Source organism: Neovison vison, chromosome 10 (assembly GCF_020171115.1).
Source record: "Neovison vison isolate M4711 chromosome 10, ASM_NN_V1, whole genome shotgun sequence".
Classification (NCBI taxonomy): Eukaryota; Metazoa; Chordata; class Mammalia; order Carnivora; family Mustelidae; genus Neogale; species Neogale vison.
The window spans coordinates 57208689-57234670 of NC_058100.1; the positions used below are offsets into that span (position 1 = coordinate 57208689).

Genomic DNA, 25982 nt, shown 5'->3' on the forward strand with positions numbered 1-25982 from the left:
CTCTCGGCTCCTGTCGCCAGCCTTCAGCGACAAGCAAGATGAGCTCAGCGCAGACGGGCATTTAATTTGATTTCCAGGATAACGTATCCCTCAAAGGTGCAGAATTCCCTAAGGATATAAGATGGGCTTATTATTCACTGGGTAGAGTTATCCAGATGCCCCCCCGAGTATGAGACGGAGCAGAAACAAGTCACGGGTGATAGGAGTCTGACGTCTTTGCCCAAATCGGCTCCCTGTTCCGAGGGCTTGCCCCCTGGGCAAGCAGCCTGGGTCACTCCTGCTTGTCTCTCACATGGGGGCCTTTCTCAGTCATCTCATCTTGGCCCACATGCGGTGCTCTGCGTCATTCCTTTTTAGGATAATAAAAGGGATGGAGATTGTCATGCTGACAGGAAGAAAGGATTTGCATGTCTCCTTGGGTTGGTTCTTGCCATACTACACCTCAGGCCTGGAGCTGAGTTTAGCTCAGTGCTGGGTCTCTATCGTGGGCTCAGATCAGCCTGCCCTGCTGTCCTCTCTCTTTGTCAAGATTCCCAGCGACCCAGCTCTTGGCACCAGTCACTCTGCCGCTGGTCATTCCCTTCCCTGAGGTTCATTGTGAAGGTCATTGCTGCCATCTCCGTTTCCTCCATCCCTTTCGCTCCCAGACCCACTTTGCCTTAAGTCATTTGCCATAAATCCTGAGCTTCGGCCCTCAGCTTTCATTCCTGAGTGGGTGACTCAGCAAAGCCCATGGCGTTTGGCTTTCTCACTTCTCAATGATTCACTCACTGTCCGTGGCCACGGACATATGTGGTTGGGATTTATGTCTCTGGAAAATCACACACCTCCACATGACAGAGATTTTGGGGGCTGCTGGTAAATGGTGAAGGTGATGGTGTTAGCTACGTGGGTGCCAGGGGTCTTCTGAGTCAGATTGCTGCTGGGACACAAAGTATAAATAAGAAATAAGGATTTAATTGGGATCAGCTACTATTACTGCTTGCGCATGCAAAGGATAGCTGGTATGAACAGATACCGGTCTTAGTGTGTCTTCTGGCCTGATAGTAATACTCCAACCTTCTTGGGTAGCCAGCAGCGTTTCAAGCCCACTCCCTTCTGTCTCCGAATGCTCTGTGCACTGTACTACCTGGGGGTACGGTTGTCAGGTGTGGTTTTTTTGGTTGTTGTTTTATGTTGACTTTGGATGTGGAGCTGGTGTTACTTACCTGAGAGAATCAGTCACTTGGTTTATGGGAGAAAAAAAGGAAATGATAAATATCAACTGAGAAATTTTTGTTTGGAAACTTAAGGTGTGAGATAAAATACAGGGAGATCAGGCAAAAGGCCTTTGTAAATCCATGGCAGCGACAAGAAGGGCTCGAAAGAAAGCTGTCAGTGGTAGGGGGGTTGGAGAGGAAGAGATGGTTAGGAAAGGCACTGAGTAAGTCGAGTGATCAGAACTTGGGGACGAATAAGCTGGATGAAGTAATTGAAGGAGACTTTTAGATTTGTTGGTATATTTTGAGATATAGGAGATGTAAGAAAGATGAAGGCATGGTAGGGAAGTTTAAGAAGTTTGTAGATGTGGTGGAACAGGAAATTAAAGAAGTTCTGGTTAATGATTCTTATATTTTGCATGTAAATTTTTCTTCTGGTCAGTTTACTGGACGTCTTCTTTATCTCATTAATAAATTTAGTTTTGGTTATGTCTGAGCACCCTTATCTGCACTTAAGCATTAGAAATCTGGGGTTGGTAATGACATTTTTGGAAGTCACCACGAGTGGATGATGTTAAAGCCATAGATCTAGACTAGATCATCTAGGAAGGGTATAAAGCCTGAAAACAGAAGCAAAAAGAAACCTGAAGAAGGGATCCTGGGGGAAGAAGATGAACACCTGAAAGGGGGCAGTAAAGAAAAAAGTAGGAAAAACCCAAACAGACTCTGTCTTGGAAGATAAAGGAAAAAAAAAAAAAGGTTTAAGGAGCCAATGACTGAGACCATTAAATGATAGAAAAAAATTAAGCAAGGTCAAGGTCAAAGTGGGAAAATATGTCACATTTGATGTTTAGACAGTTCAGGACATCATCAAAGCATTTTCAGAAGACAGCAAAGAGAGAAGTGAAAATGAATTAGGTTGGCTGTGAATAGTCAATTCAAGAAAATCTTGAATAAGAAATATAAATCTTTTCAATAAATGATGCTAGGTCAGTTGGAAATCCATACAAAAATTAATTTTGGACTTCCAATGGACCAGTTTAAAATATCAATCACAGATAGATGGTAGAGAAAGTAATAAAACTTTCTGAAGACAATGTAGGGTAATATCTTCATCATCTTGATGTAGGCAAATATTTGTTAAACAGAGCACGAACCCACTAAATGTAAAAGAAAAGCAAGATAAATGGAACTATAATAAAATCAAGAGCCTCAATTTATTAAAAGATATTATTAATAGACTGAAAAGACAAGCCACAGAGTGAAATAAGATACTCATAATACTTATATCAAATAAAGAATTCATATCTAATGTATATAGATATGATATATCAAGATATCAACAAGAAAAAAATAAAATGCCCAATTAAAGGTGAGTAAGTACCTTAAAAAGTCACTTCCCAAAGAGGACAACCAAATGGATCAGTAAAATGAGTAGATGCTTAACATTAGTTATCATTTATCAGGAAATTACAAGTTAAAACTACCATGAGCTACCACTATACATCCATTAATGAGTAGATGATTAACATTAGTTAACATTTATCAGGAAATTACAAGTTAAAACTACAATGAGCTACCACTATACATCCATTAAAATGGCAAAAATTAAAATACACTGATAATACCAAGTACTGGCAAAGATGTGGAGAAATGGAAACTACCTTCCACTGTGGTGGAATTATATATTAATAGAACCATTTTGGAAAACTGTTTTCAGTGTCTTCTAAAATTGAGCAGGAGGGGCATCTTGGTGGTGCCACAGTCTCGGTTAAGTATCCAACTCTTGGTTTGAGCTCATGTCCTGATCTCAGGGTCCAGGGATTGAGACCCATGTCAAGCTCCACACTCAGCAGGGAAACTGCTGGAGGATTCCCTCTGTCCCTCTTCTTCTACCCCCCCGCCAACTCTCTCTCTCTAAAATCAGTCAACCAATCCATCAATCAATCAATCTTTAAAAAAAATAAAGTTGAGGACAGAAGAAGTAAAAGTGAACATGGATACAAATAAGAATGTAGATATGGTGGGGACTGGAAGTTAAAAGAGTTCTGATTAATGATATTTAGTTTTTGCTATAAGTTTTATCCAGCCAATTTAGTGGATATCTTTTTTGCTTGCTCTAAAACTTTTTCAGTTAACTCTTTTGGATTTTATAGACAAAGAATCATATTATCTTTAGATAATTAAAATTTAATATTAGTCAATATTTATACACTGAAATCTTTTTCTTGTCTTATTGTATTGGCAAGGATCTAAAAAACAATAATGAACAGAAGCAATGTTGAACATCTTATTTTATTCATGATTTGAGTGCAAAGCTTCAAATGTTTCAGCATTAAGTATGATGTTGGTTGTAGATTTCTGGTAGATGTACTTCAAATAACAAAGAAGTTTACTTACATTCCACCTTACTAAGAGTATTTTATATTAAAAATGGAAATGGAATATTATTAATGCCTTTTACCATCTATTGAAATGACATGAAGAGTCATTCTTTTTATTAAAGCAATACTTTGCATTACTAGATTTCCAATTTAGCCATCATTGTTTTTCCAAAACAAAGCCCTTGAAAGGCTAAAATAAAAAAGAAATTATGTGTCTTATGATTTCACAGAATTCAACTTTGAAACTGACTGTGACTAAAGACTTCTTTGGAAGGGAATTTTTTTCCGATTTTTTTTTTCTATTTCTTCCATGGCTATTGATCTAATCTGGGGTTATATTTAAAAACAAATAATTTAATTTAATATATAAATTCCTAGAAAATAGTTCTTTTGATATAAGCTTTCATATTTAGTGGTAAATGTTGTACATAATGCACTTTTACAATCTTTACAATTTCCTAAATAGCTGCAGTTATGTACCTATCTTCATTTATGTTTTCTTTTATTTCTTGACCATATATGTCAATAAATTATCTTTCTTTTTTAAGAACCAGTATTTATTAGGTCTCTTTTATCTTTCATTATTATTACTGAAATACAGCAGGCACACAATGTTTGTTACATTAGTTTCAGAGGTACAACAGTGATTTGACAAGTCTATACATTATACCGTGCTTACCACATGTGTAGCTAACATACACATACCATACAATGCTATTATAATACCATTGACTATATTCTGTATGTTGTATCTTTTCTTTTTTATTATATTTTTCAAAAACTATATTCTGTATACTGTATCTTTTCCTTTTTTTAAAAAATATTTTATTTATTTATTTTGAAAGAGAGAGAGAGAGTGCATGAGCAGTGGGGAGGGAGAAGTGGATTCCCAGCTGAGCAGGGAGCCTGACTTAGGGCTCCATCCCAGTACCCTTAGATCATGACCCAAGCCAAAGGCAGATGCTTAACAACTGAGCCACCCAGGAACCCCTGTATGCTATATTTTTCATCCCTGAGAATTCATTCCATAACTGGAAGCCTGTGCCTCCCACTTCCTTCACCCATTTTGCCCACATCTTTCATTTTCCCCTTTGGTACCATCAATTTGTTGTCTATGTTTATGGTTGTTTCTACTTTTTTGTTTGCTCATTTGTTTTGTTTTTCAGATTCCACATATAAATGAAGTCGTATGGCATGTATCTTTCTCTGACTGACTTATTTCACACAGCATTATACCCTCTAGATCTATCCACATTGTTGCAAATGGTAAGATCTCATTCTTTTGTATGGCTGAATAATATTTCATTATTTATATTTATAAATATATCTCATCTTCTTGATTCATTTATCAATGGATACTTGGGTTGCTTCCATATCTTGACTATTGTAAATAAAGCTGCAGTAAATTTGGGGGTGCATATATCCTTTTAAGTTAATGGTTTTGCTGACTTTGGGTAAATTCTCAGTAGTGGAATTCCTGAATCATATGAATTTTCATTTTTAATTTTTTGAGGAACCTCCATACTGTTTCCAAAGACACTACTCCAATTTACAGTCCACCAACAGTGCATGACAGTTGCCTATTCTTCACCTCCTCCCCAACACTTGTTGTTTCTTGTCTGTTGATATTAGCCATTCTGACAAGTATGAGAATTATTAGGTCTATTCTAAAGAATTCATTATTTTTCAGTTATATTAATTCCTTCCTTCTGTTAAAATTATTTTGCTGTTTTTGAGCTTCCAACTCCCTCACTTATTTATAAATTTGAACTGTTTTTTATTTGGCTCTTAGCCTTAGCTCAGCATACATACTCAATTTTCTATTACTTTCTACATTTCATTAACTCAGATAGGATGTACAGACAGCTACATGAAAAGATTTCTAGGGTACAGTTTGATAGGTTTTGATAAATGCCTACAGTCCTGTGAAGATACAGAACATTGCCCTCTTCCCACCATCCCATTCACAAATATTATGATTTCTATTGCCTTATAATAATTTTATACTCACTTTATTGTCTTATCATAACAGTAACTTTGCCTGTTCTTGAACTTCATATAGATAGCCAGACAAACAAATGTTTGAAGTTCCTGGATTAGGACTCAGTTACACTCATCCTGAAACTTTATCCTCTCTGGTTCACAGATCTTTCCTCTGACCTCTCGGTTCCACGTTTTGAGTCATCCGTCCTCTTCTATGAAAGGTAACATGTGTTTGCAGCTGAGAATTCTCTTAGCATGTTTCCTGTCAGGAGAATTTTAAGGGTCCAAAGACTTCTTTTTCTTTTGTATTTTTTCTGTCTTTTCCAACGAAGCTGTCTGTGTTTTTGTTGATATAATTCCATTGAAAGCTTTGTGCATCTTCTTTTTTTTTTTTTTTTTAAGATTTTTCCTTTATTTGACAGATAGAGCAGGGAGCCTAATGTGGGGCTCGATCCCAGGACCCTGGGATCATGACCAGAGCCGAAGGCAGACATCCAACTGACTGAACCACCCAGGTGCCATCCAGGCTCCCCTCTCCTGGGACTCTTATAAAAATCAACTCCATTAAACAAAAGCTACACCCACAAATCTTGAAATAAGTTCTTTTCTACTTTGGGATTTTGCTGAAGGACAACACCCTTAAAATTTTTAGAAGCCCTATTATTTGTCCTAGAAGGTCTGTTAGGTGTAGCCTTGACATTTTTAAAGGGGTTTATTTATTTGTTTATTTAGTCTTCCAGATTTTATTTTTCTGTTATCCCTACACCCAGTGTGGGGCTTGAACTTACAACCCTGTGAGCAAGAGCAGCATGCTCAACCAGCTGAGGCAGCCAAGGTGCCCCTAAGGGTCTTCTTAAAATGATGTGGTGTGCTGCAGTACCATCTTTGATATTTCTGAGGTTTTAACAAAGAACATTATGGCCATAACCTCAGCTCACTTTAGAAGATGTGTTCCTGGTAGCTCCCTGGACTTGATCTTTGCTCAAGAGCCATTTCTTCATTTCAGCATCCTTTGCGGTCTGGAGATGCTGAAGCATTTTCAAAAAACTATAAATTTCCAGTTCCTTCATGTTTAACAGTCCTTCTTTTAGTATATATTTCTCCCCTTTCATTTCTCATAAATATTATAAGCATTTTGCCTACAAATATTTCCAGACAGATCACCCGGTTTGTTGGGTATATTTTTCATTTTCTACATTGCAGCAAGTGACAGTATTGCTAAACTTCCTGCCACTACATAACAAAGATCCCCTTCCCTCCAATTTCCAACAGCCAATGAACCATAGGAAACTGGCACATTTATACATTAAAAATGGCCGGATGTTGGTCAATTTCATATAGTTCAACCTAATAACCCATTTCTGTTAGTTCCATGGGTGGGAGGGATTTTGTACATTCTCCACCTTGCCTGCACATTAAAATCACTTTGGGGAGATTTAAAAAACCATGATGCTCAGACTGAACCTCAGAGCAATTAGACCCAATCCTTGAGAGCTTCAGCCTGCTCCTCACTAGCCAAAGATCCATAGATGATCCCAGTGTGTGGCCTAACTTGGGAACTATGGCTTTTGGGTATGTATGTAGCTTATTTTCTGGGATGAGACTACCCAACGTCCCTGTGGCCTTAGGTTATCTGGAACAGTACTGTGATTCTCTAGCCCTGACACTGACTTAGGAGTTAACATTTTAATGTTAGAATTCACATTTTAGAAAGCACTATTTAAAATCTGACAGAGGTGAACACTAGAGTAAGTTATTCTGAAAGTAGGAAATTAGAAACAGCTGTTCTATCACCCTGTGATTTGTTAATTTCTCTTATTTTATTCTCTGGTATCTCTGATTTGAAAGGTCCTCTGGAGGACCAATGGGAACCCCTCTTCCTTCCTTCCTTCAACTGTCCTTCTCACTTGTTGGATTCACAGCTTCCATAGTTTTGTGGGCTTTGTTGTCAGTCTTTTCCCTCTTCTCTTTCAGAAACTTCTTCTGATGAGGACTGCTAGTTGGCTTCTTGAATTTCCAGTGCTGCTTTGGATTTGTTTTTACATTTCTTTTCCCATTTCTGTGATTATGGAAGAGATAAGAGACAATATTATGTGTTCAGTCACTTAAGACTTATTGAGCACTTAGTATGGGCCAACTCCCTTTCTAAAAGCCCTACATCCATTGGATAATTGGCCCAGCTTGTGAGGAAGGGGTTTCAGGGTTCTCCAGAGACACAAAACCAATAGAGAAAAGATTTGTTATAAAGAATTGGCTCACTTGATTGTGGAGGCTGACAAGTCCCGTCATCTGCAGTTGGCAAGCTGGAGGCCCAACAGACATAATGGCGTAGTTCTATCTGAGCCTAAAGCCCAGGGATCGGGACAGTTTTCCAGTCCCAGAGCCAGCAGGCTCGAGACCCGGAAAGATCCAGTTTTCAGTTTGAGTCCAAGGGCGAGAAAAAAACAATGTTCCAGTTTGAAGTCAGTGAGACAATAGGAATCCTCTCTTTACTTAATGGAGGACTAATCTTTGTGTTCTACTCAGGCTTTCAGCTGTTTTGATGAGCCCCGCCCATAACAGGGAGGACAACCGGCTTTGCTCAGTCTACCAACTGAAATGTTGATCCCACCCCAAAACGCCCTTGCAGAAAACCCAGAATAATGCTTGGCCCTATATCTGGGCACCTTGTGGCGCAGTTAAGTTGACATATAAAGTTCACCACCACGCTTTTACCTTATTTTGTAGATGAAGAAACCGAGGCAGCATGCACGTGGCTGAGTGATGGAGCTGGGAGTCAGACCCAGGGTGTCTGGCTCTGGAGAGCCTGTTCTTAACCACTCCGCAGGTGTGGGAGCACAAGTGGCCAGGAGAGAGCCCAGGTGAGCCTGGAGAGCTGGGATTAGTGGTGCCACTTAGCTTGTCAAGTCACGGCTCTCAGGGCTGACCGGATTTCTAAAATTAGGTGGGACACAGTCTCCCTCCCTGCTTTCTTCTTTGTGGGTTCTTAAACTAGACCGACAAACCTGTTTTGCTCTAATAGCTTTATTGCCAATACTTGAGAAAGGGCAGGGAGAAAGGGGTTGGAGGTATTAAAAAAACAAATAAGCCTCCAAACCCAAACTTGGGGGGGGGGAGTTTAAAAGCTTCTAGAAGCTTACAGGATTCTCATAGAAAATGATCGTGCTTCTGACTCTTTTCCTATGTTAGTAGCCAGAAGCTCTGATATTTTCATGTTTCTGGTTTCAGTTTGTGAAGGTAGAACTCACCAAACCTTCTCTCTTCTTCAGTCTGCTGGATTCTTCAGACCAGCAATTTAAAAATATCAGGAGCTTTAGGCACCAGGGTAGCTCAGTCAGTTAAGCATCTGACTCTTGATTTCAATTCAGGTCATGATCTCAGGATCGTGGGATCAAGCCCCGTGTTGGGCTCCACGCTCAGTGCGAAGTCCGCTTGAGATTCTCTCTCCCTCACCCTCTGCCCCTCCCTGCTATACGTGTGCTCACTCTTTCGCTCCAAAATAAATAAATAAATCTTTAAAAAAAAAAAAAATCAGGAGCTTAGCTTTTTCTTTTCCAGACAAAATCTTATTCAGTATCCCAATATGTTAAACACATAAAGGCAGCATTTTGTAAGTATATATTTATTCAATAAATTCATACTTTTAACTTTTCCTAATTTACAAAGTTGATCAAAGAGAATGCTGAGTTTATTTTGATGAATGCAAAAATGGGAAATCATGGCTATATAAGACATTGGCAGTCTTATACTGGTCTTAATATCCAATTTATTTCTGTAATCTGTTTTGAATATGGAATATCAAGGAAATCTTGATTCAAACAGAAAAGTAGCTTACCTGGCAATCTCAAGTTTCTCTTTGACCAAACCGATCCCGAAGTACTGAAAGGGACCTGTAGGACATTTTTGTTCCAAGATCAAATCACCAACAATATCTGACAACTAGCTTACTTCCTTATCATAAATATAAAAACCAATCAATACACACTCACAATAAACACTAGGCCTGTCAATTTTATGGCAGCAACACAATGAAAAGTATTCTGATTTTACTTGTTATTTCATATTAATTACAGCTCCATCCAGGCTGAGTAAATGTGCCTGAAACTTGTTCATAGCTATATTACAAGTGCCTCAGAAGAGCCTACCAACTAGTAGGCATAAAAATCAATGTTTGTGGAATGAATGAATATACAAACCAACCTCTCCTGGTAGCTCTTTACTTATTGGAGTATACATACATTTCTTCTTTTTTTTTTTTTTTACTTTTTGCATTTTTATTTGTGCATGTTTGAATTTTAGAAAGATCAGTGTAGGGTGACAAACTTCATAATCAATGACTCATTTACAAGACTTTCAAATATTGCCCCAGATCTGGCAGTAGACGCTCTCCAGGGTCTGCATGAACAAGTTCAGGAGGTGGAATGAAGGTAACCTGTTGGCTGGTTCTGCAATATCAAAGTTCTCTTTGGGCATATTTGACATTGTGTTGAGTCTTACTACAGTTGAAAACACTGTATTAAAACTGTGAGTCAAAACACTTGTGAATCCCAAAACGTGTCATGGAACTCAGGGTTAGCCCTTGGGTTCCAAGGACTGCCTCTGAATACTGCTCCTAAAGTTTACATAGGCCACCTCCTCCATGAGGGCCCCTGGTTCCGGCACACAGCTCCAAGGGCAGTGAGGGCACACAAAGGGCATCATGGGTAATCATGCAAGTGCCCCCCCCTTGGTGTGAAGAAGTTACCCATATCTCACTAAAACCATAACAATTTCATAACTGATTTTTAAAAAGATTTTATTTATTTATTTGACAGAGAACACAAGTAGGCAGAGAGGCAGGCAGAGAGAGAGAGAGAGAGAGAAGCAGGCTCTGCACTGAGCAGAGAGCCCCATGCGGGGCTCGATCCCAGGACCCTGGGATCATGACCTGGGCCGAAGGCAGAGGCTTTAACCCACTGAGCCACCCAGGCGCCCCCATAACTGATTTTTTTATACCTCTTTCTATGTGCTAGACACTGGTCAAAAGTCTTTACATTTATTGACTCATTTGTTCTTAAAACAACCCAATTTTAACAGGTCTTATCATTATTATTCCCATTTCCTAGTTGAAGGAGCAGAGTTGGAGAAGGCACCCCGCTGGGCAATGGCCGAGCACAGAGCTATGCGGACCAACTCCGAAGCCTGTGGACCCACTACCCCGCGCTGACAGCTGGTGGGGCTTCCTGGAGGCAGCCTGTTGGACTTACAGGTAGAGACTTGCAGCCCACAGTCACTTCTATGTTGAATTTACTTCTTTATTTTGACTTCAGTAATTAATAGTAGTAGTACTACTAGTAGTAGCAGCAGCAGCAGTAATGATACCCTTGTCATTACTGGTGATGCAGTCAGTTAAGTGCTGGACTTGGTTTCCACTCAGGTCATGATCTCAGGGTCATGAGATCGAGCCCCTAGTTGGGTTCAGTGGGGAGCCTTCTCAGATTCTCTCTCCCTCTCCCTCTGCCCATCCCATTCATGTTCTCTCTCTCCCTGTTTCTCTAAAATAAATAAATTTAAAAAAATAGTAAGAAGATAAGAATACACTATAGCACAGTGGTTTAAATGGTATGAGTAAACTCAGGTCTGTGTTTGCTATTTCAGGACACTCAGATCTCAGAATTGATCAAATGGTCAGCCCGCCGATCCCCAATGGCAGTTTTAATGAGATTCTATTTAAGAAAATCCTTTAGAAGTATCTTATTTACTTGAAGAATAATTTAGTGTTGCAGATTATTTTTTTTTAAAGCAGATAAATTAAACAGAGATTGAATGCATTATTGTGGGAGAGTAGATACGGTGACGCTGTTCTTCCGGCGATTGTTTTGATTAAAATGACTTGGCAAAGTTGTGCTTGCAGAGAGTAGCTGGAAAATTTCAGCCTTCTGTCGGCACAAGGGTAAACATGAGCACCGAATCTCACTGCGCTGCTTGGGAGATGACTCCAGCAATTTCATTATTTTTTAAGCTTATGATTTTAAGAAAGCAATCATGTGGAGATTTTGAGGAATACTGAGTATATACCAGAAAAAGTCCCACAACGAGTCATCCTGGGATTCTGGTTTGAGAAGCACAGACTTCACAGGGTTTCCTCGTGTCCCAGTTTTCTGCACGATGCCCAGACCCCTAGCTCCACCGAAAGAGCGGAGAAAAGACTTCTGTCATGACACCCTGAATCTCAACCTCCTTTCCCGGGGAAGGTAGAGACACTGAGGTTTATCCTCCGTTAGGGGAATGGAGATGAGAAATGCGTGAGTCAGCTGGGAGCTGGGAGGTGAGAGCTGGCGGCGGCAGAGCGCTCCGTGGGCCCATCTGCCGGATCCAAATGTCAAAGGAGGCTTTGCGTGCTCTGCAGCTGCAAGGCGAGAAGGGCACCTTCACTCTCCACTCCCACGGCCAAGAGCGCATGGAGTTTTGACTTGAAGAGGCAGTGAAGGGGCATCTGCATCTGAACTTTATTATATATAAATATAGGTATAAATAAATAAATATAAATGTAAATAAATATATTTATTGCGGAGCTAACTGGGGAAATTTAAGCACAGTCTGAGCACTAGATTATATTCTGGAATCGTGTTAGTTGGGATAATGGTTTTGGTATTTTAATCATGTTAAAAAAAATGGCAGGAGGATGGGTAGGCAGATGAATCTAGCTTGGCAAATGTTAGCAAGCCGGGTGATGAGTACATAGGGATTCAGGTTTTTTTATTTTTTCCCCCTCTACTTTGTTTTGTGCCAAATTTTCCATTGTGAAGATTTTTTTTTTTTAAAAGCAGAAAAAAATGATCTTTTGATTTGAAAAAGTTGGGAACCACTCTCATAGAAACGATGCAAATAACTAATTCATATTCAGTGACAGAAAGCTGATTATCCCTGATTTGACAACTTGGTGTGATTCCATTGAAATAAAACCAAAATAAGGAGTCATAAATCATGATTTCTAGTATAAACCGGGCCACTTGCTTTAATCCTCCTGGGCCTCTGATGATTCCACCTCCATGAAGACAGAATAACTTCCCACTTATTTAAATTAAACAGACATTTATAAAGCCTATAACATTAAAGAAGATAATTCACATTAAAATTATGTAAAATACAAAATGCTATATGAAAGGATGTGACTGTTATTGTAGTAGTTATTTTCATCAACACCATTATCATTATTCAAATATGTTTAGTTATAGCTGAGTGACAATGAGTAGTTCCAGAATATTTCCCATTGAAGGTAAGCCTGTGTAATGGGCCTGGGTGTTTAACAGAGAGGATGTGATCAAATAGAACAGAACAGGGTTGGATTCTCCTCTCCTGGTTTGAGATACCTAGATATATAAGTCTCTTGGGCCTCTTGGGCTCAGGCAGCTTTTCATCCATCCACCCAACAAACACATGTCAGGTACTTCCTACTATGTTCTTGGCTGGATGCTAAGGATGAAAAGGAGATCAAAGTTGAGTATAGGAGGGACGGACACCTAAGAAGATGATTAGGCCAGCAGGTCTGGACAGTGAGCACCGTGTGTGCAGGGAGGGGGGCTTGAGCTGGGGCCACTCGCTCGGTCTAGCAGAGGGGCTGCTCTTGGTGCCTCTCCACCTGGTACAGCATGGACCGCGCATAATCCAGCTCCAGGTTCCAGTCGGACCTGGGCTTGTGTCTGGATTGTGGCTCCCTCCTGCCACTGCCTGGGGCACAGGACACGGTCACCTGTGTTCGCTGTGGCTTCCGTATCCCCATGCAAGACTTTGAGGGGAAGGTCGTGAACACCTGTGTCGTGTTCAACAAACTGGGGACAGCCGTGCCTGTGTCAGTGGAGGAAGGGTTCGAGTTCCAGGGACCCGTGGTTGAGAGGTGCTGCTCTCCGTGTGCTCACAAAGGAATGGCCTAGCACACCAGACAGATGTGCTCAGCCAGTGAGGGGCACACAATCTTCAATACCTATACCAACTGCAGGTTCCAGGAGAAGGAAGACTCTTGATTTTTTTTTTTTTTTCTCCTAGGGAACTCAACAATTCTCTTCTCCCTTGGGTGGTGAGGGATTTGGGGTTCTTAGAGCCTTTGTCCATCCTAGTTGCAATGTTTGTTCCCATAGAAGAAGATTATCATGTGGGGATTATCATTGTCCCTAAAGAACACCTACTTGAGTTGAGTTTCCTATCAAAGTTATATTTTTCTATAGGAGCCAGACATATATGTTTTATTTATAATCTGTCTTGTTCTGAAAGGAATTTAAATGAAGTCACAGAGATATATTTATTCTTTCAATAAGTATATCAGCTACAAAAAAATATATATATATATATACAAATTAGTATATGAGAAGGAAAAAGAAAAAAAATGATAAAAAATGGAGACAGGAATGAGACTAATAGAAAAAATAATTGTAAGTATTCTACCACTAAATCTATTTGGTTCTTGAGTTTAGGGAAACAAAATGTAGGAATCTGGATAGTGGGAGATTGAACAAATAATTTAACCAGATCTCTTTGTCTTGAGCTTGGACAACGAGAGCTCCGATACTAAGGGATTACTACTGGGACTGTGGTTACTACAGTTGAACATTTAGGAAATTTTTTTTAAAAAAGATTTTATTTATTCTTTTGAGAGAGAGAGAATGAAAGAGAGAATGAGAGGCGAGAAGGATAGAGGGAGAAGCAGGCTCCCCATGGAGCTGAGAGCCTGATGTGGGACTCGATTCCGGTACTCCGGGATCATGACCTGAGCCAAAGGCAGTTGCTTAACCCACTGAGCCACCCAGGTGCCCGTAAATTGTTTTTTGTTTTTGTTTTCTATTGATATAAATGTAATATATATTCATTATAATAGATTCATATGTAGGAAGTTGGGGAGAAAAAGAGTAAAAATTACAAGGAATCCCACTTCAGAGACATACTTGTTTGTTTGTTTGTTTTAATAAGTTTTACTATACATGCCGAGATGTGTCTTGCTTTTTATCAGTTCGACCAAAAACTTAAAAGGGAAACACTTTTTAGTGTGGGCACAATAAACATACTCAGATTAAAAAAAAAAAAGAAGGTGATTATAATAGAATATGGCATCACAGGAATATGGGTTGGAGAAGCCCAACTCAGCTTTGAAACGGGAAGAGGAAATATTAGATAGGTTTCTGGAGGCTGTGTTGGTCACTTAGAAAGGGGGAGGGGGAACATTCCAGTAGCGGGGTAGGGCGGCCAGAGACAAGGAAGACATACTTTAGGAAAACCCAGAGTGGCAGCTGTGCTGTTTTTTTGCCAGAGGCAGGAGGATCCAAAGTTGAAAGTACCTGTCAGAGCTGAGACACAGTAAGATAACAGAGGCCAGAAGCCAGACCAAAGGTTGGGCTGGGCCCGGAGAGAGCAATCCTGAAGGATTGAGCGACAAGACTGCAGTGGCAAGCGGGAGTCCATTAAGGGTTGGAAGTGGTGGGAGGGAGCTGCTGGGCATTTCCGTGCATTCTGGCTCAGTTCTATTTAAAGGGCTCTCAGGGTACCACAGCTTAAGCTGAGGCAGCAGAGGGTACTGCTCAGGTATAAGCTACTGGCCCGAGGGTGGGGTGGTGTAAAGGACAGCAAGCTTTAATTAGAGATGCCGCAGAGGAGCGCATGTGCTGAGTGCTCGTTAATTAGGGCCTCACAAGTGATTTAACAGACGTACCACGTCCAGCTCAGTTAAGAAAAATGGTAAATATATATATAATTTTATATATAATTTCACTGTCCCTGAACATGAACTGGTTATTTGCATCATTTCCAAGAGTGATTCCCAACTTTTTCAAATAGAAAGATTACTTTTTTCCTGCTTTATTTTTTTCTTTTAAAGATTTTATTTATTTATTTAAGAGAGAGAGTGAGAGAAAACATGAGCAGGGGAAGCAGCAGAGGGAGAGGGAAAAGAAGGGTTCCCATTGAAGGAGCCTCCTCAATCCCAGGACCCTGAGATCATGACCTGAGCTGAAGGCAGACACTGACTGAGCCACCCAGGCAACCCACTTTTTCCTGCTTAAAAAAAAAAAAAAAAAAAAAAAAAAAAATCTTTACAATGGAAAATTTTGCACAAGACAAAAAGAAAAAAAAAAAAAAACCTGAATCTCTACGTACTCATCACCCATCTTGCTAACATTTGCCAAGTTGCTTTCATCCTGTCTACCATCATCTTCCTACCATTTTTTTAAACATAAAATACCAAAACCGTTATTCCAACTAACACAATTAACAGTAATTCCAGAACATATTCTAGTGCTCAGACTGTGTTCAAATTCCCCTAGTTATCTCAACTGTTTACTTTTCTATTTGTTTCAGTATCTAATCAGGGTTCATACACTGCATTGGGTTGATATGTCTTTTAACCCTCTGATAGTTCTCCCACTTATTAAATTTTTTTTATTTATTTATTTGGCAGAGAAAGAGAGAGAGCAAGCAGGCAAAGCAGCAGGCAGAGAGAGAGGGGAAAGCAGCTGAGCAGAGAGCCTGATGTGGGGCTCGATCCCAGGACACTGAGATCATGACCTGAGCCAAAAGCAGAGGCTTAACCTACTGAGCCACCCAGGTGCCTCCCCCTGACATTTTTTTATTATGCCATTTATTTGTTGAGAAAACCAGGCCATTTATTTTGTCCAAGAGATTTATTTATTTAGTTTGGAGAGCGAGAGAAAGAGAGAGAGTGAGCCAGGGGAGAGTCGGAGGGAGAGGGAGAGAGAAAATCCTCAAGCAGACTCCCCACTGAGCACAGAACCTGAGGCAGGGCTTGATCCCAGGGCCCTGTGACCATGACCTGAGCCAAAATCAAGAGTCAGCCACTTAACCAACTGAGCCACCCAGGCACCCCAATACCAAATCATTTCTGGAGCAGAATTTCCCACATTCTGGATATGGCTGATTTAATCTTTCTGGTGTCATCTGATCCCCAATTTTTCAGAAGCACTTTTTAAACTTACAAACGTTTATAGATTTTCTTCTTCCCTGTCTTGGTCAGCTCAAACTACCATAACAAAATACCACAAACTGGATGGCTTAAATAATAGCCATTTATTTCTTCACAGTTCTAGAGAATGGAATTCTAAGACCAGGGTGCCAGTAGGGTTGGGTTCTGGTGAGAGCTCTCTTCCTGGCTTTGCAGGTGGCTGCCATCTTGCTGTGTGCTCACATGGCTTTGCCTTAGTGTATGCACATGAAAAGAGATCTCTTTTTTCTCTCCCTACAAGGCCACTAATCCCATATGGGGGGGTCCCTCTCCCATAACCAATTCTAAACTTAATGACTACTCAAGGGATGCACCTCAAAGTACTGTCATATTAAGGGTTAGGGCTTCAAATGTGAATTTCTGGGGGGACACAAACTTTCACCCATAACATCCCCCAAGCTCAAGCCACAATCTACACACAATATGGCTGCTTTTTTCCCCCTGCAATCTCACTGAGAAAATTCAGAATGACAAAAAAATCCACCTTGAATTCCATAATGTTTACAATCTACAATTGGATATTATTAATGACCACAGAATTACAGAAAATCTGTAGGTATTTCACCATTGCTTTAATCTGTCTATTATTCATCAGTCTCTCTCTCTTTCTCTCTCTCTCTGTGTGCATATGAATGCTGCCTTTGCAAAGCTTACCAGAAGAAATGTTAGTTCTAGAAATGGACTACGGAAAATACTTGTTTTTGCAAAATAGCCTGAGACAAAGGTCATTCTATAAAGGAGTTCTGTCTTTTCTTTTTAAATGGAAATTAGCAATTTATCTTAAGAAAGTTATTGAGAGCCTATTTCATTTATTTGCATAATGATAAAATGTGCCAGCATTTCTCCTCTTTGCTATCATCAATGAATAGAGACACACAAAACCTCAGGAAAAAGGCATTAAGGGCACCCAAGCATCCTTTGGATCTCCTTTATGAACCAGTCTGCTTTACAAAATGAAGCCGACACTTCTGTAAAAACATATTTCTATAAAAATCTCGTGTAATCAATAAATCCTATTTAAATTCATGCTAAGCTATGTACTACTTCCTTCTTGTGTGGTAGCTCCTTATTATGTTATCTTAACACAGAGACACACATGCCTCTCTACTTCCAATATCTGTGTTTAGCTACTCCATAAACAGAACAACATTGTACAGGAAATGGGAACGGTTCCTGATAACTTATTGGATATGGGGGTTGAGAAAAAAGAGAACTATAGGATAATTCCCTGGTTCTGGCCTTAGTGTCTAGAAAAGTCATTGACAGAGATAGAAGAAAGCCTTAAAGCTGAGTTGCCTTTTAACATTAAACATTTTCAAAACAGAGCAAAATCTCTGTGATTGGTTTTAAGATCTGATATCAGACTGAGCTAAAAGAATTTGTTAAATATTTACTAAAGTCCAGACATAATAGAAAGAATTCCAATGACCTCCAATGGAAACACTGCACACAAAGATGAGCTTCCCAGATGGGCAATGCTTTACACAGGCTTTCATACATCATTGTTTGGAGAATGGAATGTGTCCATGGGACTCCACTGGGAGTGGACACTTGAAATTTCGTGCCTGGTTTCTCCTGGACTTTGCCTCATTTACTTTTCCCTTTTGCTGATTTTAATCTGTGTCTGTTTGCTGTGATAAACTATAAACATGACTATAACTGCTTTTTTTGAGTCTCATGGGTCCTTCTAGTAACTGATGGAACTTAAAGGTGGTCTTGGAGACTCCTGACACAGAATCTCAGAGACAAAAATTTGGATGGAGAAGACAGATTGGAGTAAACTTGAGAGTGTCCTGAAAGACCATGAATTGCATAGGAAAGCAGAAGGGTTACAATAGTTCTAGGTACCAGTTCTTTTGAAGCATATACTGAAAGTTAGAAGATAGATTGGACTTAAAGTTGATCCTATAAGCAAAGAAAGGATGAGTCTGTTGAAAACTCCAGGGAGAGATCTTCAAAAGTTTTAGACAGCATTCAAGAGTAGATCCGGATACAGATGCGATCTTAGCTCTCACCTCGTGTCTGTGAATGACCTTGAGACAGAAATAGGATTTCTGACATGTAAGTAAAGACTGGAAAGGGAGCTAGCTCCATTGCTGGGTCTCCAACATTGCTGAACATTTTCAAGGAGCTCTAGGACAAAAGCAGGATAGGTTAATGTCTTACAGATAAAACAACTAGATAGTCCCATCCTAGTCAATAAATCAGGTAAAGGGTCCTCTAATTTTACACACTTGTGGATACTATGAGCAAAAATGTCACGGGACAAATTTTTCTTCTGCCAACTAAGGAACTGTAGGAAAAAATAATAGGGTGGGACATGGACAAGGACCCCAAGCTTTAGGTTCCTTTTTGAACATCTCCAAAAGCATTTCATACTATCTTCCATAATGATTTTACATATGACTATTGCTTGTTTTTTTTCTCAGGATGTATAGATTCTTTTCCTTGTCAGAGAGTTATGGTTCTGAAAAAAATTCCTTGTTTCTGTGTTCCCAACTTTGGGAATTGTAATCCATCTCTCTGATAATCTCTCTCTCAGGAATACCCATTTTATTGGGAGTACCACTTAAAGAGCTTTTGCAAAGCCTTTCCACCTGGGTACGTTACCATCCACATCATCCCCAGTCTTTGGAAAATTGAAAAATACAAATGGAACTCCAAACTAAAATTAACAAGACTCTCAGACCTCTGGAACATCCATGGCCCAAGGTCTTGCTACCGGTTTTAGTGACAATGAGATCAACACCTGGGGTTCATCAACTGTCTCTTTATAAGTAAGTAAAAAGGTGACCCACTTCTAGAGATACCACTTCTGATCCTAGACTATGCTCTATTTCATGCAGATTTGTCCCCAAATTCAAAAAAGTCACGTAACACACCCAATTTTAGCATTAATAGGTATGGGCAGCCTTTCTTCAACATCTTTTTTTTTTTTTAAAAGATTTTATTTATTTTTTGACAGAGAGATCACAAGTAGGCAGAGACAGGCAGAGAGAGAGGGAAGCAGGCTCCCTGCTGAGCAGAGAGCCCGATGTGGGGCTCGATCCCAGGACACTGAGATCATGACTGGAGCTGAAGGCAGAGGCTTAACCCACTGAGCCACCCAGGCGCCCTCTTTAACATCTTTCTAAACAACATTTGTATGACTTAAACCCTGAAAAAGTGGTTTTCTGAAAGAGACATTGGAGACAGATAGACTTCAAATGTCAATAAAAATAACCGTATTATCTGTATCTGTCAAAATATGGATGCCTGACTGGCTCATTCGGTTAAATGTCTGCCTTTGGCACAGGTCATGATCCCCGGATCCTGGGACTGAGGCTTCTTGCTCAATGGGCCTGCTTCTCCCTCTTTCTGCCACTCCCCCTGCTTGTTCTATCTCTCTTTCTGAAAAATAAATGAATAAAATCTTTAAAAAAACTAAAAGAAAGAAAAGAAATGACTAGTACTGCCATAAAATTCCAAGGGGTTGGCCCTTGGATTTATGTTTCTCAAATAAAAAGACCCAAGCAGTCCCCAAATCACTGGAAGACTATCCCAGCTGGAGGCTATAAATTGAGGATTCTGACAATCTTCAGAAGGGAGGAGACAGCTTCTGCCCTGTACCTAGATCAAGCAGACAACAGAGTAAATTGTTCCTGTAACTTGTACCCAAGACTCTCAAAATAAAATCCAGATTTCCAGAGCCACAGGTTATGATGCTTTCATTTGCATGTCTTGCTCTTTGTTTTCCTAGCTAGTTATTCTTTCCTTTTTAAAAAAATCTGCTCACAGGTACATGTTAACTTCTTAACTGTGACACCCATATGGCCTCTGTCTTAATGTTGCCCTTTGCATCCCTAGTCACTTCTTGGTGAGAGCCCAATATCTGGCTATAATTTGCTAATGATTTGGCTAAAACATACAATAAAATCAACTGTTGGCTTTGTATTCATTTTTCTTTGGTTGCCATCTACTTTTCTTCAGTCTGGTTCCCTTGTAATGAATTGGTTGGTTTCCTCAACCACTTGATGACTTTTTAGATGGCAAACACCAAAAAACTCCAAGAGCCAAAAATCTGAGACTTACTTTCATATCATATCTTGGAAGGAAACATCCTATTTCCACTGAAAACAACACCTGGGAACCTTTTCTAGGAAATGGCCTATGTAACTGAGTGTTCCCAGAACAAGACCTTGCAGAGGGACTATGAGACATATGGGCCATGCGTCTTGGAACATCTTTGAGCTGCCCTACTTTTGCAGACCTTAGCAGAGAGGCTCATTGTTAAAGCCCAACTTCATGCTTCTTTCGTTCAGATCTAATGATCTGTCTTCTATAAATTTCACTGGCTAGTGCCAAACCACTCTTGTCAAGAACTGCCAAAACCAGATTCAATAACTTCATAGGAATATTTTGGCTGGTTACTGATCATTGGGAGGTTCCCAATAACTAGGATTAGATTTGTGGCCAAAAAGCCTATAATTCACAAGCCAGATAAGGATTTGTTATCTCGAAAAATGGATCCCCACCTTCAAATAGTCTCTGATACTACCCAAAGTATCTTTTGGTTCATCCATTTTCCCTTTGGGAAGAAGAGATTGTTAGGTAACTCAAAAGCTGAGCCTTGATTTGATGCCCCAAATTTTAATCAGTAAGGAGAATTCAGAACAATTTCTTCTTCTTTGAGACTCTTTATTTTATGTCTGAAATAAAGGCGCCCAAAGTCTGGGAATTTTTATACTTCATCGCTCATCCATTGACAAGGGAGTTAGGCAATGCTGCTATGGAGCTACCATAGAAGTCCTTACTGGAGAAATTTATAAGATTGGGCAGATGGTGATTCACAATAGAACAGCCCCAGGATATAATATTGGCCTTTCAAAGCGGAACATGTGCTATTTTAGGAGGAGAATGTTATACTTCAATGTCTATAGATCTGGAGAACCAGCATAGAAATTAGGAAAGTAGGTAATTTAACTAATATCTCCATTTACAGTTCTGTAAACCACTCTGTTTGGAATGGACTCTTTTCTCTGGGACACACTTGGATCCCAGCTTACTGTGGACAACAGAACTCTGATCATTGCCCCTCTGTTATTATTAGTCATATTGTGGTGGTTGAACACTCGTGTGCACTTGCTGTTTCATCTAAAGATCTAACAAATTATCAGCCAGCAAAAAGCCATGTATCAGTTTTCTATTACTGCCATAACAAATTACTTCTAACTTAGTGGATTTAAACAATACAACTTTATCACATCACTATTGTGTAGGTCACAAGTCTGGGCTAGTTTGTTTCCTCCACTCAATTTTCAAAAAACTGAAGTCAAGGTGTTGGCAGTCTTGACTCCTACTGGGAGGTTCTGGGAAGAATTTGCTTCCAAGCACATTCAAGTTGTTGCCAAAATTCATTTTCTTGTAGCTGTAAACCAGAGGGTCCCATTTCCTTGCTGGAGGTTACCTGGAGACTACCCTGAGCTCCTATAGGCCTTCCTTTTGTCCTTGCACATGGGTCCCTACTTCTCAGAGCTGGCAATGACATGTCAAATCCCTTTTGCATCTGGGATCCTCCTAGCTTCCCCTTCTTCTGTATCGCCTGTGCTTCTAGCTGGGGAGACTTCTTAGCTTTTCAGGGCTCTTGAGGTTAGACTGGGCCCACCAGATAACCCAGAATAGTCTTTTTATTTTAGGATCAGTAACCTTAATTATAATTGCGAAGTTCCCTTTGCCATGGAATATAACATATTCCCAGGTTCCAGGGATTAAGGCCTGGACATCTTTGAAAGGCCATTGTTTTGCCTACCACAGGCTGGAGAACCTGAAGAGGTTCTCATCAGAGGTAGCAAAAGTCAGAACCTGAAACGTGATCATGACACCTCAAACATCACTGCAGATCTGCGTTGACCATGACTCTAGTAGGTAATGGTTTATTTTCCAGCTCAGGTTGAAGAATGACCACAAGGCAGCACTAAGGACTGAGGCCCCTGCCACAATGCACTCTCACCGTCTGGAAGGCCATTCATGGAGACAAGCAGTTTTCTTATGTGTGCTAACGGATTTCTTACCAGAATAATAATTTGCTTACCCAAATAGACAACTTTGTTGATCAAGCACGAGTGTGCATATCAAGATTTGCATTAAGGCCTTCTCTTTGCTGTGTCCACTAAACTTAAACTATTATGTCAGGAACTGCCTAACTAATCCAGATCCTTCCCTTAAAAGATCATCTCTTCAATTCTTTGAGCCAAGACCCCAGAGAGCTGTAAATATTCTTCCTTAACTTCCCCTGTTGAAACACCAAGACTCTGACAATATGGTGTTCTCTTTTCTGCAGTAAGTTTAATAAACTCAATTTTGCTTGTTCAATAGGTTTATCTGATGAGCCCTGAGGGGCAGTTGATGCCTCCCTGTGGGCAGTCCATCTTTCTTTGATTCCTGGAAGGCCAGAGTGGAGTGGGGAGGGGGGCACAGCAGAGACTCATGAAGGCCCAGAGCCAACATCGGTATGTTTAGCTTGTGTCACTGATGAGATGGAATGCCTGAGGGGCCCTGTCTGCACAGCTGTGGAAGCTCTGCCATCCTGTGACAGATCTGCACACAGTCTCAGAATCCATCTTATTGGCACAGCGGCACACACTCTGGCCCACGGTGAGCCTTCAATTGTCTGAGGAGAATGGTGTTATGTAACTGTGTCATTCAGGCATGGGGCTGTTCTCAAGCCTACTTCCCCCCACAAAGCTGAGTGACTTTGAGGGAGAAGAATGAGGAAACTATTCTGTCTTTGATCCTTTACTCTAGAATAGCACCCAGTTGTGGGGGATTGGCAAGGCATTGTTCACTGGGCTGTGAGAATTTGAAATTAGTGTTCCCAGCTTTACTCCCACAGAGAAATCTGGGCAGGAGTTCAGAGGATGGGACAGAAGGGTTTAGAGGTGTTTAGTCCTGAGGACTTCCTAGAAGTCTGAAGTAAGGTCATAACCATGTCCAATGGAACTAAGAATTGCTCTTACCTCTGACAACTCAAGGCATCAGGTTCCTTTCCAGAACGTTCAGATCTTGGGAACAGGCAAAGATGGATGTGTGGGTGAGGGGGGAAAGGATGGCTAGATGCTTGACTTCTGTTTGTGGACTTGTGACTACTCCCTAGAAAAGAGGAAACTTCTATTTCCCTAGTGGCCTGTCACTGAAACCCATTCCCTCATCTTCTTCTTTCATTAGAGTGAGATTCTGGTCCCTTGGTCCCAGGGGTCATAGGCAGCTACTCTGCTGGGATGGGACTAAGGTGGGTGCTGTGTGGCCCTGCTCTCTGGGGCCTGTTCTAAGAGGGGAGGAACTGAGATGGCATCCAGGCCACAGCTGTTATGGAGACAGGCTCTTAGGTAGCATTAGTCCTGTACACTGTTTGTTACTCTTCCATTCTAGAATAAATAGCCCAAAAGGAAGAAGGCAAAGGAAGCAGGAGTTCAGAGATCTGAAGCACTGGAGCTGTTATGGGCTGAATTGTGTACTCCTCAAATTCATCTAAGTTCTAACTTCCAGAACCTCAGAACGTGACTGTATTTGAAGGCTGGGTCTTGAGGAGGGTAATGAAGGTAAAATAAAGTCATTAGGGCACGCCCTAATCTGGTGACTGATGTCTTGATAAGAAGAAGAAATGTGGATGCAGGGAGAAGCCCATGTGGACACTCAGGGAGAAGATGGTCATGTACAAGCTGAGGAGCGAGACCTCAGAAGAAACAACCCTGCTGACGCTTTGATCTCAGACTTTTGGCTTCCAGAACTTCAGGCAAAAAATCTCTGCTGCTTAAGTCACCCAGTCTGTGGTACTTGGTTAGGGCAGCCCCAGCAAACAAATGCCAGAGCTTGAGGTTGTGGATGCCTTGAGGGGCTGGGAGCTTAGGGTGCTCCATCAAACTATCAATTACTCTCAACTCGGGGCCTTTTCTTTTCTTTTTTATAATTTTTTAATAAACATATAATGTATTATTAGCCCCAGGGGTACAAGTCTGTGAATTGCCAGGTTTACACACTTCACAGCACTCACCATAGCACATACCCTCCCCAATGTCCATAACCCAACCACCCTCTCCCAACCCCCCACCCCGGCAACCCTCAGTTTGTTTTGTGAGATTAGTAATCTCTTATGGTTTGTCTCCCTCCCGGTCCCATCTTGTTTCATTTATTCTTTTCCTACCCCCAACCCCCCCACGTTGCATCTCCACTTCCTCATATCAGGGAGATCATATGATAGTTGTCTTTCTCCGATTGACTTATTTCGCTAAGTATAATACCCTCTAGTTGCATCCACGTTGTCGCAAATGGCAAAATTTCATTTCTTTTGATGGCTGCATAGTATTCCATTGTGTATATATACCACATCTTCTTTATCCATTCATCTGTTGATGGACATCTAGGTTCTTTCCATAGTTTGGCTCTTGTGGACATTGTTGCTATAAACATTTGGGTACATGTGCCCCTTCAGATCACTATGTTTGTATCTTTAGGGTAAATACCCATTAGTGCAATTGCTGGGTCATAGGGTAGCTCTATTTTCAACTTTTTGAGGAACCTCCAGACTTGGGACCTTTTCTTATTGTGGTTTTCCTTCCTACCTGCCCCTTACTATTTCCTGTTCTCACTCCTTTCTGTCCTTTTTACCACCAATGTTCTTACTTTCAGATTTGAATATGCAACAAGTTTTGACTCAGAGATTCAGAGAACTGATTCATCATTTATTCCTTATGAGTCAAAGCAAATGCAAAAGAAGAAAGAAAAGAAAAAAAGAAAGAAAGAAAAGCAAGTAAGAAAAAAAGAAAATAAAAGAAAGGAAAAAGGTAAAATAGCACATAAAATTAAACTTAAAACATCACATAAAACTCCCTTTGAGGGCTACCACGAGCCCTGGTGAATTGAACGGGGGTAGGGAGAACGGATATTTGGAATGGCAGAAGGGTATTAATTTTCCTCAGTGTTAGCAGAACATTTCTCTAGAGGGAAACTTTAAGCCACCTGATTCAACTTTCTTGCATCTGACCTGTTGATAGGATTTCCCTCAGGTGGTTGACTGAATTTTCCTTCCTCTCTTCTGGCTTGCATGGAGGAGCCCTGGTCAGTAATGGTGTTTGGAGGTGTCACGCCAGGTCAAGACAGGAGAGACACTCCAGCCAATCACAGCAGTGCTAAACTTCACTGCAGGCATCTTCCTCCATTGCTGCTTTGCTTTTGGTATGTCTGAGGAGGGTATGGAAAGGAATCAAAGGATTTGGGTGCATCTAGCTGCAAGAGTTCCGTGTTCTCTTTGCCTGGTAGGTGGGAGCAGGGAGACAAGAGGGAGCGTCCGGCGTTCCTTCTGTTGACTCTGATGGAAGCCAACCGCACCACCTTCGACAAGCCCTCCTGCAATGCCGGCCAAGTTGGAACCATCCTGAACTAGGGCACGGCAGCTGT

General features: G+C 40.7%; 1 pseudogene; it reads left to right on the plus strand.

Annotated features, from left to right (window-relative positions):
* Nucleotides 1-13197: 13197 nt before the first annotated feature.
* On the plus strand, nt 13198-13648 carry LOC122918150 (annotated as a pseudogene).
* The last annotated feature ends 12334 nt before the right edge of the window (nt 13649-25982 follow it).